The sequence below is a fragment of the Felis catus genome, chromosome C2 (genome assembly GCF_018350175.1).
Source record: "Felis catus isolate Fca126 chromosome C2, F.catus_Fca126_mat1.0, whole genome shotgun sequence".
Taxonomy (NCBI): Eukaryota; Metazoa; Chordata; class Mammalia; order Carnivora; family Felidae; genus Felis; species Felis catus.
In genome coordinates, this window is record NC_058376.1 from 55127889 (window position 1) to 55144978 (window position 17090).

At 39.2% G+C, this 17090-nt stretch overlaps 1 long non-coding RNA gene across 5 annotated transcripts in view; it reads left to right on the top strand.

Moving 5' to 3' along the window:
- LOC109503428 overlaps positions 1-17090 on the top strand; it is a 74388-nt gene that overhangs the window by 53628 nt on the left and 3670 nt on the right. For 3 of the 5 annotated variants that reach the window (XR_006585032.1, XR_006585033.1, XR_006585034.1), the window contains 2 exons: positions 957-1172; positions 8466-8638. This is a non-coding gene — a long non-coding RNA (uncharacterized LOC109503428). The remainder of the gene's footprint in view (positions 1-956; positions 1173-8465; positions 8639-17090) is intronic. The other 2 variants (XR_002745254.2, XR_002745256.2) reach the window with 1 other exon arrangement.

Here is a 17090-nt window from a genome sequence, read left to right on the forward strand (position 1 = left end):
AGCAGAGAGAGAGAGCAAGAGAGAGAGAATCCCAAGCAAGCTTTGTGCTGTCAGTGCAGAGCCTGATGCAGGGCTCCATCTCACGAACTGTGAGATCATGACCTGAGCTGAAATAAAAATTCAGATACTTAACCAACTGAGCCACCCAGAAGGCCCTTGTTTGTCCATTCATAGTACATGTTTCCTCATCCCAGAGGAGGCAGAGGGTAACCTACCCTGCCTGTTTCCCTGAGTGATCATTTAGGATTTATTAAAGGACTTAGTAGCAATTTACAGAATAAGTCACTACAAAACTGAAGGTAGTTGAGGCTGAGCTAGATCTGAGACATGTAGAAATACAGAGAAAATAGAGAACAAAGAGGAGGTCACAGAAAGAATCTAGAAGGCTACGAGAAGCCTCTGCATCCGATGTGGCAGCTCTGTAGCAACCATGGACCAGGAAAGGAAGATGTGCACAAATGATGACAAATATCACAGTTAGCATCTTGTAAAGTAAATGTGTGAATTTAATAGGTCAAATTATTTACCAGCTGGGATATTAGGAGAATGTTCCTTGTTAGGAATAAGTATTGATTGAACTGATTTAGCAAATGCCTAATATATGAAGACTGTAATGTCTAGTCTGTCTCTCAGACCAATTTAAGATCTTTTACATTGCAGTCATGTCTGTCTACCCTTCAGCTTTAGAGATCAAATTCACTTTCTTTTGCAGTGTTTTGACAATTGAAAGTCTCCAGTTGGGTTATTAATTTCAGTCCTATTTGATCTCTGAGGATTCAGCCAGCAGCTACTCTCCCATCCTCAAATTATATGACAGTTATACTTTTATTTCTTCAGAACTTTTGCAAATTTGATGAGTGCTAAATGCCAACATTACTTTAAATTTTCTCTGAGCTTTAGTGTAGGTGCATTTTCACGATAGATATCATCAAGGCTAACAACATTCCATATGTTAGATCTTCTTCCAGAGACTTGAAGATATTATGGAAGAACTTCACAGTGGAGAGCCCGGACTGGTACTTGGAATAAACAGATATCAAAGCCTAACAGCTGAATTTCTTCAAGCAGTGGCCCCTGGGCTTCCCTAATATAGGATCCTAATGGCTCATCCTACTTCCTTCAAGGTACCTCTACCGGGAGAGATAGTGACAAGTACATCACAAAGGAGAGAGGTATGTGACCTAAAACTGTCTATTTAGTCTTCAATTGTGGCATAAATGTTGTAGTAACTTTCCCTGTGACATAAACCTCAGAGAAACTCTTATCTCTCAGCTGTTGACATTCTTAAAAACCTTAATTCTATTTTTGCTTCAACATGAACAGTCTCTGCATAATATCTTTGTGTGTATATGGCATTTCATCCTAAAACTTCAAAAATGTTCAAAGAATATCTAGTTCTTCTGTTATGAGATTCTGTGAAAGTCTGTTCTCCCCATGTGAATGCTTTGGGATCTTAGTATTCCTTAACCTAACATTAGAGTGGCTATAATGTACCAGGAACTACATGGCCCAGGGGACTGAGGGGTAAAAGCTGGGATTGCCTGAATCTTTAAAAGAAGTCCCATTTTGATCTTATGTCACTGTTGATCTTATTAAATAATGATAGAAATTGGCATGAGTGACTTTGGGGATTCTGGGAGCAGGGCAGGGACCTCCAACTCAGCTTCCAGTGGGTAGTAAAAGTCTCACCAAAGACAGCTCCCGGGTAGAAGTGCAAGAAACAGATGGGAAAGTAGAGGAGAGGAGTTCTCCAAATGTACCCTGTCCTTTGCTTCAAATGTCTCCATGTGGCAGGAGGAAAAAAATGGATGTGGGAAGTAATGCACAAAATGTAGAAGGCTAGGCAGAGCCAGATGATCAAGGGCCTTGAGTACCTGCCTAAGGCTTGGATGGTATCCTTTGATCCAGACAGAAGAGCCCTGTTGAAATCCCATTGAGAGCCCATTGTCTTCATAAAGTATCTTTTTGTTCACTTTGTAAATTTGTGTCCATGCATCCAACAAACACAATACTGACCACCTACTATGCACTAGTATGTAATAGGTACAATGCTAGTTATTGGGGATACAGGGGTAAGTAAAGCATGGATCCTAGTATCTACTGTGTGTGTGTGTGTGTGTGTGTGTGCGCGCGCGTGCGCGCGCGTGTGACAGAGAAGAGAGAGAAGGAAACACCAACAATTTTAATAACAATATGTGATATGAAAACATAAAAGAGAAACACTGTTAAGCTCACCCCCACAGACTTCAGGGAAGTCTTTACAAAGAAGGCCTTTCTCTGACTCCAACTTTGTTAAGCTTGGGTGTTCTAGCAACCAGAACTGCAATGAGAATTGTAGATGCAGATAAACTATGACTGTGTAGGACTATGGTTCTTTTTCATAGAACTGTCAGCATTTACTGCAACCAGAAGCACACTTCTCTTTGTCACTCTGCAGCAAACAAGACAGGTTTGCTCTGGACGTGCAGTATAGAGCAGTCTCACCCCGTAAGGTTGTGTGAATCATGACTTTTGATGATGTGACCGCTGGCACCCATAGCATGGAAATCAGAGAGTGCCATAGATCAGTGTTTTGCTGCTCCATTATATTATTTCGACTTTAAAATCTATAAAGACCCCCTGATCTGGGTGGGCTTTAATTTGAAAGAAGTCCTGGGTTACATCATTGGTTTCTTTGATCTGTTATGGATAATTAACCAAACATATCATAGACTTTAGTCTCTGTTTCACACTGCATACCTCATCCCTGCTTCTTTCAACTGAATTCAAACTTTACTCTTATAGACTACTTAGCATTCAACTGAAAGGCACAGATTTCTCAGTAAGGTAAGAATTTCTTCTAAGTTGTTTATACTTAGATCTTAAAATTGGGCATGAATGAATCAAAAATACATGGTTTTACTTGATGCTTTATTTTTCTGTTAGGAAAAAATTGTTACTGGTTATTTAAATTGATTTTGTGCCAATATCTATAGTACATATGTGTAAAACAAATGCTTAAAAAAGGTTGTCTTGAAGAATCAAGCTGAGATATTTGAAATAAAAGAATTCACCAAAGGGGCACCTGAGTAGCTTCCGTGGTTAAGTGTCCAACCCATGATTTTGACCCAGGTCATGATCTTATGGTTCATGAGTTCCAGTCCCATGTCGGGCTCTGAACTGGCAGTGTAGAGCCTGGTTAGAATACTCTCTCTCAGCCCCTCCCCTACTCACTCACTTGCTTTCTTTCCTTCTATCTCTCTCTCTCTTTCAAAATAAGTAAACATTCAAAAAAGAATTTACTAAAAGTGATAAAATGCAAAAGATTAAGGTCAGAATGTTCTGATAAGATAGTGAAAGGAGGATGAGAAGTATCTGTTCTGAAAAGTATTTGGGGGAGAGGTGCCTGGGTGGCTCAGTCTGGTAAGCATCTGATTTTGGCTCAGGCCATGATCTCGCGGTCCGAATTCCAGCCCCGCATCAGGCTCTGTGCTGATAGCTTGGAGCCTGGAGTCTGCTTTGTATTGTGTCTTCCTCTCTCTCTGCCCCTCCCCTGCTCGTTCTCTGTCTCTCAAAAATGAATAAATGTGAAAAAAATTAAATTAAAAAAAAGTATTTGGGGGAAATTTATGTCTGAGGGTATATTCTTATTTACACTGTAATTGTTCATCTAGTACACTAAGAAGACTTGTTAGCTCCTCCAAGGATACACTTTGCCCCACTCTGTGTGGAAAAAAGGATTGTGGATGTGGTTTTCTAGCAGCATCGAGTGATCATTGAATTCTAAAACAAGAAACTGAAGTCTGCTAGATATTTACAGTGTCTCAAGGGAGAGTCATTAAGTTAATCTCGTTTGTTTTTTTTTTTTTAATGTTTTAATTTATTTCTGAGACAGAGAGAGACAGAGCATGAGCAGGGGAGGGGCAGAGAGAGAGGGAGACACAGAATCGGAAGCAGGCTTCAGGCTCTGAGCTGTCAGCACAGAGCCCGACGCGGGGCTCGAACTCAGTACTGTGAGATCATGACCTGAGCTGAAGTCGGACGCTACTGACTGAGCCACCCGGGCGCCCCAAGTTAATCTCGTTTTTAATGCCTAAGAAAGGATATCGTAAGTTAAGATTTAATTCTCATTAGGTTCCTATTATTTGGGACTTTGGACAAAAAAAAAAAAAGTACTGAAAGATACTTTGGATTTTCTGTGTTACCAGTTCCTGACAAAGATAACTTTCCTCACTTCTTGGAAATTTGGAGGAAATCATTTCTGTCAAGAGCAGTAAATTGGTGTCATCTCACACATTTATAAGCATATTTTAATTAAATGATGTAATAAGGTGTAGTGCTGAAAATCATGGTCTCCAGGGTCAAATAATCCTTGATGTGAATACCAGCTTCACTGTTAGCAGTTGTGCACTTTTCTCTGAGCCTTAGTTTGCTACTCTGTAAAATGGGATAGATAGAACCTCCTAGTTTTGTTGTGAAGATCAAATGCAATGTTGTAAAGTCTTGGCAAGGTTCATGGTATGTAGAAAGTGTTCAATAAATATTGATTGTTATTACTTCAGAATACAGATATAAAAGACAAGTAATTTTCTAGTTTTATTATAACATGATATTATGATGTCGTGTAACACTTAATGTCCTGAAAGTTTGATGGGTCTTAAAGTAAATTAAAGTCCATAGTTGAAGACTCTGTCTGGTTTCAGAGCCCAGCCCAACAGCGTGCTCTATCAGTTGGCCTGTGTTGTCAATTGATTCCTGGATTTAGTTTCCCTCCAGATGATTTGAAGGGACCACAGTTGTATGAATATTTTGATCAATAACCAGGGATCCTGGGTGGCTTCTCCTTGCTGTAGTCAGCAACTGATGTACATTGTACACTAAGGCATTAAAGGTGTTTTTCTTCCTGTGACTGCCAACCAACTGGAGATTCCCAGAGCCTTGCCTAGGAGTGGAAACGTTTTCTAAACTGTTACACGACAGCACCCTCATCTTTGAGACTTTGAATGAATCTCTGTAACCGACTTGAAACATGCAAATGCCCGCCCCCCCCCCCCCACCCCTGCCACCTAGTGAGAATGAATATCTTTTCTCTAGGAGGCTCCCTAACAGCTACCTAGGGGCCACCAAAGAGCCCTGTTAGTTTGACTTATTTTAAGTTTGGGGAAGACCAAACTGCCTACTCAGGTAAAAACTGTCTCTCAACTTCTCCCAGGCGAGACTGGCCTTTGGGTACACACTCTCTAGGGCTCTGACCTGACTTCCTTACAAAAGAAAACTAGGATCCAAGTTTGTTCCATGTAATTGGAGCTAAAAACATATGTAGCCCTAAAAATCCTGCTATTCTGGTTTTCTTTAACTTTGGATTTGTCTTTCCAAGCAGATACTATCTTTCTAAAATATGTACACCTTTCACTGGTATTCAGTTGTGGTATTTATGTATTAAAAACCCCTCCAATTTGGCCCAAATTAAAGTTCCCAATCCATATTTTAAGGTCTCTTTTACTCCATGATCTTAATATATATATATATATATATATATATATATATATATATATATATTCTTTCTTTTGAGATAGACTTTACCCTTGGAGGCTTTCTTTTCTCTGGGTGTTCGTATCTACAGCTCTCTGTGACAGTGCACCCTGTGCCATCCCTCTCTGTTGCGAAATCAGATGTGGCTAGCTGGGAAACTTCTCATCTCTTCAGCTGCAGATTTTTTTTCTCTGTAAAACCTGTTACGTGACTCTGCAGAGGCTTACTCTTAAAATTCTGAGTAATGGGGGTTGCTCTTTCTTTGCTCTTGGAATCTTGTAGTCTTTAATTGCATTACTCCTTATCAGCCATGTAGAGTTCAAACTGCTAATCCCAACCAATAGGATATTAAGATTCAAACTGGAGATACATAAGCAAATGTACGCTTACAGCTCTATTGCTTTAATACTTTGTTTCACCCGGCATGTCTTCTCCATAGCCAGCCTGGTTCTGTCCTACACACCATCTTTGACGTAATCTAATTTAACCTAGATGAGAAGCATTGCAGAGAACACCTTCTGAAGAGAATAACCTTCTTGCCTTACCTTTCTATCCCATCCTCTATTTTCCTTAGCTATAATCATTAGAAGGTACTGACAATTACAGCAAATCAATGTTACCAAGACTGACTTTGGTAATATTCTCTCTACAGGATGTTAAGGCTTAATATCATTTCAAATTATGGTTTAACATCATTTCTTCTCTTGGAAAATATCACTGTCTTATACAAAGTTCAGTACTTCATTGAACATTCTATTCCCGGTTATATATTTAAAATTTTACTTATTGTTTTGGGACTACCTTACGCGTATTTTTTTCTTCTAAACCTATTATGATTAAATTGAGCCCTCCTGTCTGTGCTATCCCAGCCACACAATCCCCATTTAAGTCTGCATTTGAAATATTTAAAAAAGCATTTTCCCATGTTTAAATAGACTTCCTTAATTTATATATTCTTTGAACTATTTCATCTAATCATCTGATCTCTAAAAATTTTGTTATACCTTTTTCAAAGCTGTGCTATATATTCTTTAAAAAAATTTTTTTAGTGTTTATTTATTTTTGAGAGAGACAGACAGGGGTGTGAGCAAGGGAAGACAGAGAGGGAAGGAGACACAGAATATAGCAGGCTCTAGGCTCCAAGCTCTCAGCACAGAGCCTGACACAGGGCTTGAACCCAGGAACTGTGAGATCATGACCTGAGCTGAAGTCGGATGCTTAACTGACTGAATCATCCAGACAGCCCAAAGCTGTGCTATATATTCTTTTTTTTTTTTTTTTAATTTTTTTTTTCAACGTTTATTTATTTTTTTGGGACAGAGAGAGACAGAGCATGAACGGGGGTGGGGCAGAGAGAGAGGGAGACACAGAATCGGAAACAGGCTCCAGGCTCCGAGCCATCAGCCCAGAGCCTGACGCGGGGCTCGAACTCACAGACCGCGAGATCTTGACCTGGCTGAAGTCGGACGCTTAACCGACTGCGCCACCCAGGCCCCCCTATATATTCTTAAAAACCTAAAACACTTAATGATCACTTACCTCTAATTATGTGAGAACACTTTCCATAACTTTTGAGATAACTGAAAAAATCCCCTCACAATATGTTTCTAAGTAACACAGGCAACAGGTGAAAATATTTAGCAAAGCTGTCTCATTTGTTTAGAACATTATAATGTGAATTAATACAAGACAAAGGTGCCTCTTTTTATTAGCAAAATGTTTAAAGTACCTAATGCTGATGATATTGAGTTATGATAAGCATTTCTGAACATGGCAAGTGGCAGATTATATTGCAAACCCCTTCTTGAAAGCAGGATCTCAGTAAATATAAAGCATGTATAAACCTAGAGTTAATATAAAATTTCATAAAATGATAAGGAACTGGGGTGTCTGAGTGGCGCAGTCAGTTGAGTATCTGACTTTGGCTTAGGTCATGATCTCACCATTTGCGAGTTCAAGCCCCGCATCGGGCTCTGTGCTGGCAGCTCGGAGCCTGGAGCCTGCTTTGGATTCTGTGTCTCCCCTCTCTCTGTCCCTACCCCTGCCCCGGGCTCTCTGTCTCTCTCAAAAATAAATAAACATTAAAAAATGCTAAGGCACAATATACAAAGCACCTTATTTCTAGACCTGGTGTGTTACTGGAAAGATCATCCCCTGGGTGTGGGGTTCGGGGGATATATATTGGAATAGAGTTCTAAGGGCTAAGATGGTAACTGTTGTTAACTTTTTTCATCTGAGATACATTATTTGCCTGTGGGACCTGTAGACAATAAACATATAGATATTTTTTATTCCCAAGATTTTATCACTTTTAACTATAAGGTAAAAAGCCTTTGGTAACTTCTAAAATTCCATCTGGTAATTATTGGTAAGGGGGACTCATTTCTGAGTTCCAAGGTATTTATACTGGCTAAAACTTACTGTGTACATACTATATTCCAGGCATTGTTTCAAAAACTTTTATACACATTAATTTGTATATTAACCACCTCTGTCCAATGCCACAGACCTAAGTGTAAGAGCCAGGTTTATATCCCAACATTCTTATTCCTTATTGGTCTTTCTCAACAAGGTCATTTGTGGTATGCTTATATACCTTCCACCCAGATGTTATCAGATGTAGATAGCTATGGTCTATGCTATATTCTCAGTTGCCATAACTATTTCTGAAGAGTTAAATTTCAGGAATAGCTTTCACTTAAAAGGTATAGATTTGATATTTATCCATGACTGAGAGTGTAGTCAAAATATTTATCAACCCTTAAGGCAGCAGCACTAGCCAGTCAGTGAAGACACCACCTAATCAGATGCCCCATAAGCAACCAGTGAAATCATATGGATGCAAAGTGATTGGGTATAAATCTCCTCCATGACTAACTCATTCAGGGATGTCGATGTGACTCAAGAAAATTAGCAGGTACGTTTATCATTAACAATGTGCATTATATTTAAAGATAGCCTATGGAAATCAGAATATTGTGGTGGAGCAGGAGGACCGTAGGCTTGCCTGGCCCCACTGATACAACCAGATAACTATCAAATCATCCTAAATACCCCAGAAATAGACCTGAAGATTGGCAGAACAAACTTCACAGCTAAAGGTAGAGAAGAGGCTACAATGAACAAGGTAGGAAGTGCAGAAATGTGGCTTGGGAGAAAATGGATTATGGCGTTATGGTGGAAAGGGAGCCACAGTCACAGAGAAGGGCAAGAGACAGGTTCACACTCAGAAGAGTACATGAAAAAAATAAATCCCCATAGTAATTGGCTTGGAGAGCAAGAGGGCTTGAATTTCATGAGTTCTTGCAACCAGTGGGGCTTAAAGCCTGCAGTTTTAAAGGCCAGTGTGCTTGACTCTGGGAGAACTCAAAGGACATTGGGGCTGCTCTTAGAGAGAAGGCTGGCAAACAGCCCACAGACATACAGTTTGGAAACAACAACCTGAAAAGTGCCTGGGGCACACAATGGGGAGGTTAGTTGCTCATCTTGGAGTGGGTCCCAGAGAGGCAGTGTTCACAGAGACTCTTCCAGGAACAAAGGAACTGGCAGGCACCATTTCCCTCCCCTGTTTCTCAGCATAAGCATAGGGCCACCTGTGGGAACCAGTGCAGCACTGACACTGGCTACCTAACTTGCTTTCACCAAGTCTGGCACCCCCACGCTCCCCTGAAACCACTCTTCCCAGTCACACTTGCCTCAGTCCCAGCATGGTGGGCCCCCTCCTTCAGAAGACTGGCCCAAGCCCCTGCGAACATTACATTTTCCAACCCAGGAGTTTTGTGAGGCCTCAGTTCCAGCAGTGGCAACAGGTCTTATTTCACAAGCAGACTAGAGCACACCTAGTTAAAATGTACCACATTCAGGCAAGGGACAAAAACACTACCTGCAACAGGCAAAGAGAGCTTCTGCAGACAACTGTCCTGAAGGATAAAGCAGCCAGTACACAATAGCAGAGCACATGCAGCACACATTGGAGACACTCCCAGAAGCACCAGGCCCTGGGGCACAGAGGACACTACATGGCAGAGCACTACAGGACCTCTTCTTCATAAGGCCATTACCCTTAAGAACAAGAGACATAGCTGATTTTCCTAACATACAGAAACAGGCACAGAGACTTAGACAAAATAAGAAGACAGAGGAATCTTTCACAAGCAAAAGAACAGGACAAGGCCACTGCTGGAGACCTAAGAGAAACAGATATAAGTACCATACTTGATAGAGAATGTAAAGCAATGATCATGAGGATGCTTTCTAGGCTTGAGAAAAGAGTGGAAGACATGAGTGAGTGAGACTGTTAATACAGAGATAAAGAATAACATAGCAGAGATAAAGGGCTCAATAAAGGAAATGAGAAACACACTTGATGGAAAGAATAGCAGGCTGGAAGAAGCAGAGGAATGAATTCATGACCTAAAAGACACAGTAATGAAAAGTAATCAAACTGAACAAAAGAGAGAAAAAATAATTATGTAAAATGAGAATAGACTTAGGAAACTCAGTGACTACATCAAATGTAATAACAATTATAGAAGTTCCAGAAGAAGAAGAGAGAGAAAAGGGGGGACAGAATTTATTTGAAGAAATAATAGTTGAAGACTTCCCTAATGTGGGGAATGAAACAGATACCCAGATCAAGGAGGCATAGAGGACCCCCAACAAAATCAACAAAAGCATATCCACACCAAGCAATATTATAATTAAAGTGGCTAAATATAGTGATAAAGAAAATATATAAAAAGCAGCAAGACAAAAGAAGAGTATCAAATATAAAGGAAATCCCATAAGGCTCTCAGTGGATTTTTCAGCAGAAACTTTTCAAGCCAGAAAGGAGTGGCATGATATATTCAAAGCAGTGGATGGTAAAAACCTGCAGGCAAAAATACTCTATCCAGCAGGGTTATCACTCAGAATAGAAGTAGAGATAAAAAGTTTACCAGAAAAACACAAACTAAAGGAGTTCATGACCACTAAACCAGCCCTGTAAGAAATATTAAAAAAAAATTTTTTATGTTTATTTATTTTTGAGACAGAGAGAAACAGAGCATGAATGGGGTAGGAGCAGAGCAAGAGGGAGACACAGAACCTGAAGCAAGCTCTGAGCTGTCAGCACAGAGCCCGATGCAGGTCTTGAACCCACCAACCATGAGATCATGACCTGAGCCGAAGTCGGACGCTTAACCCACTGAGCCACCCAGGTGCCCCTCTCCCCACAAGAAATATTAAAGGCCACTCTTTGAGAAGAAAGGAAAGACCAAAAAATGACAGTATAAAGGTAGGAATATGAAAGCGCTAAAAATGAATATTTCTTTTTATTAAAATTTTTTTTCAACATTTTTTTATTTATTTTTGGGACAGAGAGAGACAGAGCATGAACGGGGGAGGGGCAGAGAGAGAGGGAGACACAGAATCGTAAACAGGCTCCAGGCTCCGAGCCATCAGCCCAGAGCCCAACACGGGGCCCGAACTCACGGACCGCGAGACCGTGACCCGGCCGAAGTCGGACGCCCAACCGACTGCGCCACCCAGGCGCCCCTGAATATTTCTTTTTAAAAAAGCAGTCAAGGAACTCACAAAATAGAAGGATGTAAAATACAACACCATATACCTAAAACATGGGGAGGACAGGAGTAAAGAATGGTTCAAACTTAATATAGACTGATAGATGCAGAAGATGTTATATAGAAACCTAACGGTAACCACAAATCATAACCACTACCAAATATGCAAACAATAAAGAGAAAGAAATCCAAATATGTCACTGAAGAAAATGAACAAATCATGAAAGAAAGAAAGACAAGAAAGGATCAGAAAAAAGTCTCCAGAAACAACCACAAAACAAGTAATAAAATGACAATAAATACATATCTATTGGTAATTACTTTGAATGTAAATAGACTAAATGCTCCAATCAAAAGACATACGGTGACAGAATGAATGGGGGAAAAAAAAGGACCCATCTATATGCTGCCTAGAGGAGATTCATTTTAGACCTATGGCACTTGCAGATAAAGTGAGGGGATGGAGAAACATTTCTCATGGAAGTGGATGTCAAAAGAAAGCTGGAGTAGCAATATTTATAGCAGACAAAATAGACTTTAAAACAAAGACTGTAACGAGATAAAGAAGGACACTATATAATAATAAAGAGGACAATTCAACAATAAGATATAACAATTATAAATATTTATGCATCCAACATAGAAACACCCAAATACATAAAGCAGCTAATAACAAACATAAAGGAACTAATCAACAATAATACAGTAATAGTAGGAGATTTTAGGGGCACCTGGGTGGCTCAGTTGGCTAAACATCCAACTCTTTTTTTTTTATGTTTATTTATTTTTGAGTAAGAGAAAGAGAGAGTGATCAGGGGAGGGGCAGGCAGGGAGGGGAACAGAGGATGTGAAGCAGGCTCTGTGCTGACAGCAGAGAACCCAATGCAGAGCTTGAACTCAAGAACTGTGAGATCATGACCTGAGCTGAAGTCTGTTGCTCAACTACCACCCAGATGCCCTAAGCATTTGACTCTTTATTTCAGCTCAGGTCATGATCTCATGGTTCAAGAGATATAGCCCCATGTCGGGCTCTGTGCTGTCAGTACAGAGCCTGCTTCGGATTGTCTCTCTCCCTCTCTCTCTGCCCCTCCCCTACTTGCTCTCTCTCTCTCTCTTAAATAAATTACAAAAAAAAAAAAAAAATAGCAGGAGACTTTAACACCCACTTACATCAATGGACATATCATCTACACAGAAAGTCAACAAGAAAACAATGTCTTTGACACACTGGGTCAGATGGATTTAACAGATATATTCAGAACATTCCATCCTAAAACAGCAGAATGCACACTATTTTCAAGTGCACATGAACATTCTCCAGAATAGATCATATATTAGACCACAAAACAAGCCTCAGTAAATTAAAGAAGATTGAAGTCAGGTTGATGAGTTTGTATTTTTGAGCAAAATGAATCTATTGAATATTTGAAGAGGAGAATAAACTGTTCAAAGCATGCATGTTGTTCATATTCTCTGTCCTCTGTGATATGTAGTATAAGATTAATAGCAAGTGCTTTATGCTAAGGCCTTACCACTTGAAATAAATTCAAAATAAATTATTTGATACCTTAATCTACTCACCTATAAAATGGACATATTAGTATGTATTTTACAGAGTTATCACTATGATCAAATAAGGCATGTTTATAACCTACTTAGCAAATTTCCTGACACATCACCAACATTCACTGAGTGACTTCTGTTGGTTATAAAGTGAACCACAGGAGATGACTTCTTGTGTACAGGGATGAACAAGGGGGTCTTTCATATTGCTTAAGCCATCTTTATAGACAGAATAAAAATCAGAGTTTTTTTTTTTTTAATTTGAGAGAGAGAGAGAGAGAGAGAGAGAGAACATGCAAGCGAGGAAGAGGGCCAGAAGGAGAGATAGAATCTTAAGCAGGCTTGACACTGTGGGCAGAGCCTGATACAGGGCTAGATCTCATGACTCTGGGATCATGACCTGAGCCAAAGTCAAGAGTTGGACACTCAACTGATTGAGCCACCCAGGTACCCCTGAGAGAGCTTTCTAAGATCAATTCTTTTGTTGTTTACTTGATTTACTTTCTATATCTGGGTTTGAGTGCACACTTAGAAGGCAAGAGCGTTGAGAAACTATCTTACCTGTGTGGCTGAAATGGTCACCCCTGAACATGCCCAAAAGATAATTGGCTTCTCTTCCTCTTGATGATGCAGACAGTGTGGAGTAGAAGGATGAGCTTTGGAATGAGACTCAGGCCCACTGCTTAAGAATCTTTGTGACTTTGAGCGATTTACTTACTTTCTGCACCTCCATTTTCTCATTTTAATAGAGATCAAATGGGGACTTAAATGGAGACTATTATAGATCATAACTAATTATCCAGGCTTTTAACATCTTTTCAAAGATATATCTCCATAGAGAAGACTCTCTTAACTTTTCATCTTTTAAGGCTGTCTCTATAGGTGATCTAATTGAAAATTTTTTTTCTTTTCTGTAGTTTAGACTCCATTAGCACTGCCAACTAAAGAGGAAGAAGATTTCTGGGAAGATAAAATCTCTTACTCTTCCATAGATTTTTCTAATGAGAGAAAATAATCTGTAATTCTGAGTTTTTATAATCATATTTATGAATTCTGCCAACTTTGAGTCTTATTTCTCCTTATACTGTTTTACCCTTTGGTCAATATAATAAAATACTTGAACCTCCACTTTCCTCCCCAAATGGAGTTGACAATATTTTTTAAAATCCAAAAATATATGTTCCTCTGAACTTGTTCTTCTATAATTTTTTATACCTAACCTCTTTAGATTAGAAGGATGTCTATCAGAAACAGCTTCTACACCCTCGCCCACTTAAAATCAGTATCTGCAGAGGACAGCTATGAATCTGGCATGTGGTATATGAATGCATGTAAAACATCATCCAGTTTACTAAAGTGGGGAGCTGGTGGAAAAAATGTGAAATCTTTGCTGATGGAATAAATAAAAATTATGCTTCTGAAATCTGTGCCCCTGAAGAGTTATGTGGACAGATTGTATAGTGAACAGGGGAGTAATCTCTTCCCCATGTACCTTTTGACTAGGGCTTGTGGGACTGTTGAAGGGAGGGAACAGATCGATGACTTGTACACAATCCCATCGAAGGAGTTGTTGGGAGAATCTTGCTCTACCCAAGTAGTTCTGAGAGTCCCTGTTTCTTTCCTTTTGAACACAGGAATGCCTTCATGTGGACTGCTTTAAGATTAACCTGTCTCAGGGCACCTGGGTGGCTCAGTCAGTCAAGTGTCCGACTTTGGCTCAGGTCACAGTCTCTCAGTTCATGAGTTCAAGCTATATATTGGGCTCTATGCTGACAGAGTGGAGCCTGCTTGGATCCTCTTTCTCCCTCTCTCTCTGCCCCTCTCCCCCTCGCACTCTCTTTCTCAAAAATAAACATTAAACAAAATAATGAAAAAAGATTAAGCTGTCTCACTAAACACTTCCTTTCAGCCTTCCTCAGTTTCCTTAAAAATCATGGGTCCACCCTTAGTGTGCAAATCTTCAGGGTCCTGGAAAGTCATTGTGATCTTTTACTAGTTTTCCAACCTTGGGAAGGGTACTTTCCCTTTAGCAAGTAATGGATAGTTGTTTCCAGAACTGGTTGTAAGCCATGGGCATGTTGTGTGGTTTGGGGATGCTAATTAGGAAAATGAAACCTGGCTTCTCTCTTTGACATCAGGATTGTGTAGCCTATTAAAACAAAAACATCCTAGCATTTCTTGGAGAAAGAACTGTCCAGATGACATCAACAAGAGCCCACATGCTTCAGTGCCTCAGGTGTTGCTTAAATGCCAATGACAACTGGTTTGATCTCCAATTCGAAATGTACATGGTGGAGAATAAGTGGATGTGAGGGGTATGTGGGGCACTTCCCTTCTTCCATTCTTTTTAAGAGGGCATGCACTTAGTGTTTTTGATTGAAAGGAGTTTTTAATCTCCTCATAGAATTCAAAATAATAAACACTCATGTGAATTGTAGGATAGATGCTTTAGAGATGTTGGTTTATTCATTCATTTCATCATTGGTTGCATTAGGTGCTAATTGGAAGTGGTGGACCTTTCTACCACATTTTTGTCTTTTTGGGGAAAAAGAAAACCAAAGCCTTATTGCAGTCTAGGAGTGCTGTACCTATTCTTTTTTGTCTACATGACTAGTCTGTGAGAAACTGAATCTCCTCTAAAATAACCACATCAATTGCTAGATATTGCTCTCAGAGATTTACAAATTTACAAATTGTATTATTAATATGTATTATTAATAATTAATATTAATTATATTAATTATATTAATAATACATATTATTAATATGTATTATTAATATGTAAGCTAAGCTAGCAGCTCTGTAGTTATCAAAATTAACTTGGCAAAAAAGAAAAGAAATCTAGTTAGTTTTTTTTTTTAATCAGCTCAAAATGTTAAATAGTTTTTGTCAAAAGACCCAAGAAATACATAATAGCCTAAGTGAGAATGGGAGCAATTGATGAAGTCAGGTCTTAGAAATCGTAAGATTGTTAGGTTAGTGGGAGGGGGAAAGGATGTTTTGGGATGACAGAAAGTTGTGTCAGGGTAGGATATCCTTGTTTTATGATCTTGTTTGTTTTTAATTAAAACTTTTTTGGTTTGATGTATAAATTGACATACAACATCCCATTAGTTTCTGGGGTACAACATAATGATATATTTGTATATACTGTGAAATGGTCACCACAATAGATTTGGCTAAAATCCTATTGTAAAATGTAAATTGTAACACATGGTTACAATTTATTTTTCTTGTGATGATAACTTTTAAGGTGTAGGATATTCTGAGTTGGATACTTCAGGGATGAAACAATTCTGGGCAGGAATCCATCTATGAAAGTGTAGAGTGAGTGAAGAAGTGACTTAGTTTTAGAGTTCTCGATCTTCATCAAGAGAGTTTTGTATTTCTCATCACATGGGCATCAAAATCAGCCAGAATGTTGATAACAATGGGGATGGAGAGGGAGACTGAGTTTTGGTGCTAATTCTCAAAATCTCTGGGGCCTGACTGGAATTTAGTAGGTAACAAATGAAAGCATAAGAATGCCAAGACAGATGATCCAAGCCACAGACATTCACTAAAAAAAACATCTCATACCTGATAAAAAGTACAGCATAGGGAATATAGTCAATAGTGTTTTAATAATGTTGTATTATTAATTAATGTTATATCACCACTTATCGTGGGGAGCAGTGAGTAATGTATAGGATTATTGAATCGCTACATTGTACACCCGAAACTAATATAATATTGTATGTTAATTATACTTCAATAAAATTTATTTTTAAATTTCATACCTATAAAGGATGTAAAGAATACTGTAACATAATTATATATGCCCCATCCACCTTAAATACAGTTGACACTCCCTAGGTACCTTCCTATATGGGAGTAAGGATTACTTCAGAAGAAAGAGATTCTCACAGTGAGATCACAGTGAGATCTTGAAACCCTAATGAAACAGACGTGACAGTTTGGAAATAACATTGTACACAGAGACTGACAGCTTTATATCCAGATTCCAGTGTGAAAGAAGATGGGAAATGAGTCATCTCTTTATTAAGAAAAAGGAAAAAGGGAAATGGTGCCTTTGGGAATGAATCACATTTCAACTGAAGCTGGAAGGCAGTGGGAACCTACATAGGTATGGGCAGAGGGAAGCTTATCATGAAATGATGTTTTCAGAGGGCACAGAAAAGAGGTCTCAGAATTGCAGGAGAAGTAGGAGGCTGGGTCAGGGGAGGAGCAGCACAGAACCTGGGGAAGGGTATGTATGAGAAGATGAGAGTGTCTTATTCACAGTATGAAATGCCAGCATTTGCAGAGACGTGAAGGTGGGAAGGAACCGTTCAGGGCTTTCAAGGATAACCTGTCAGAGGATTTCAGTGCATTGTTTGTGTCTTGAGGACGTTTCTACTAGAAGCAACTGCTTAGCCAAAGATTTAGGTGCAAATGATTTATTAAAATAGTGCT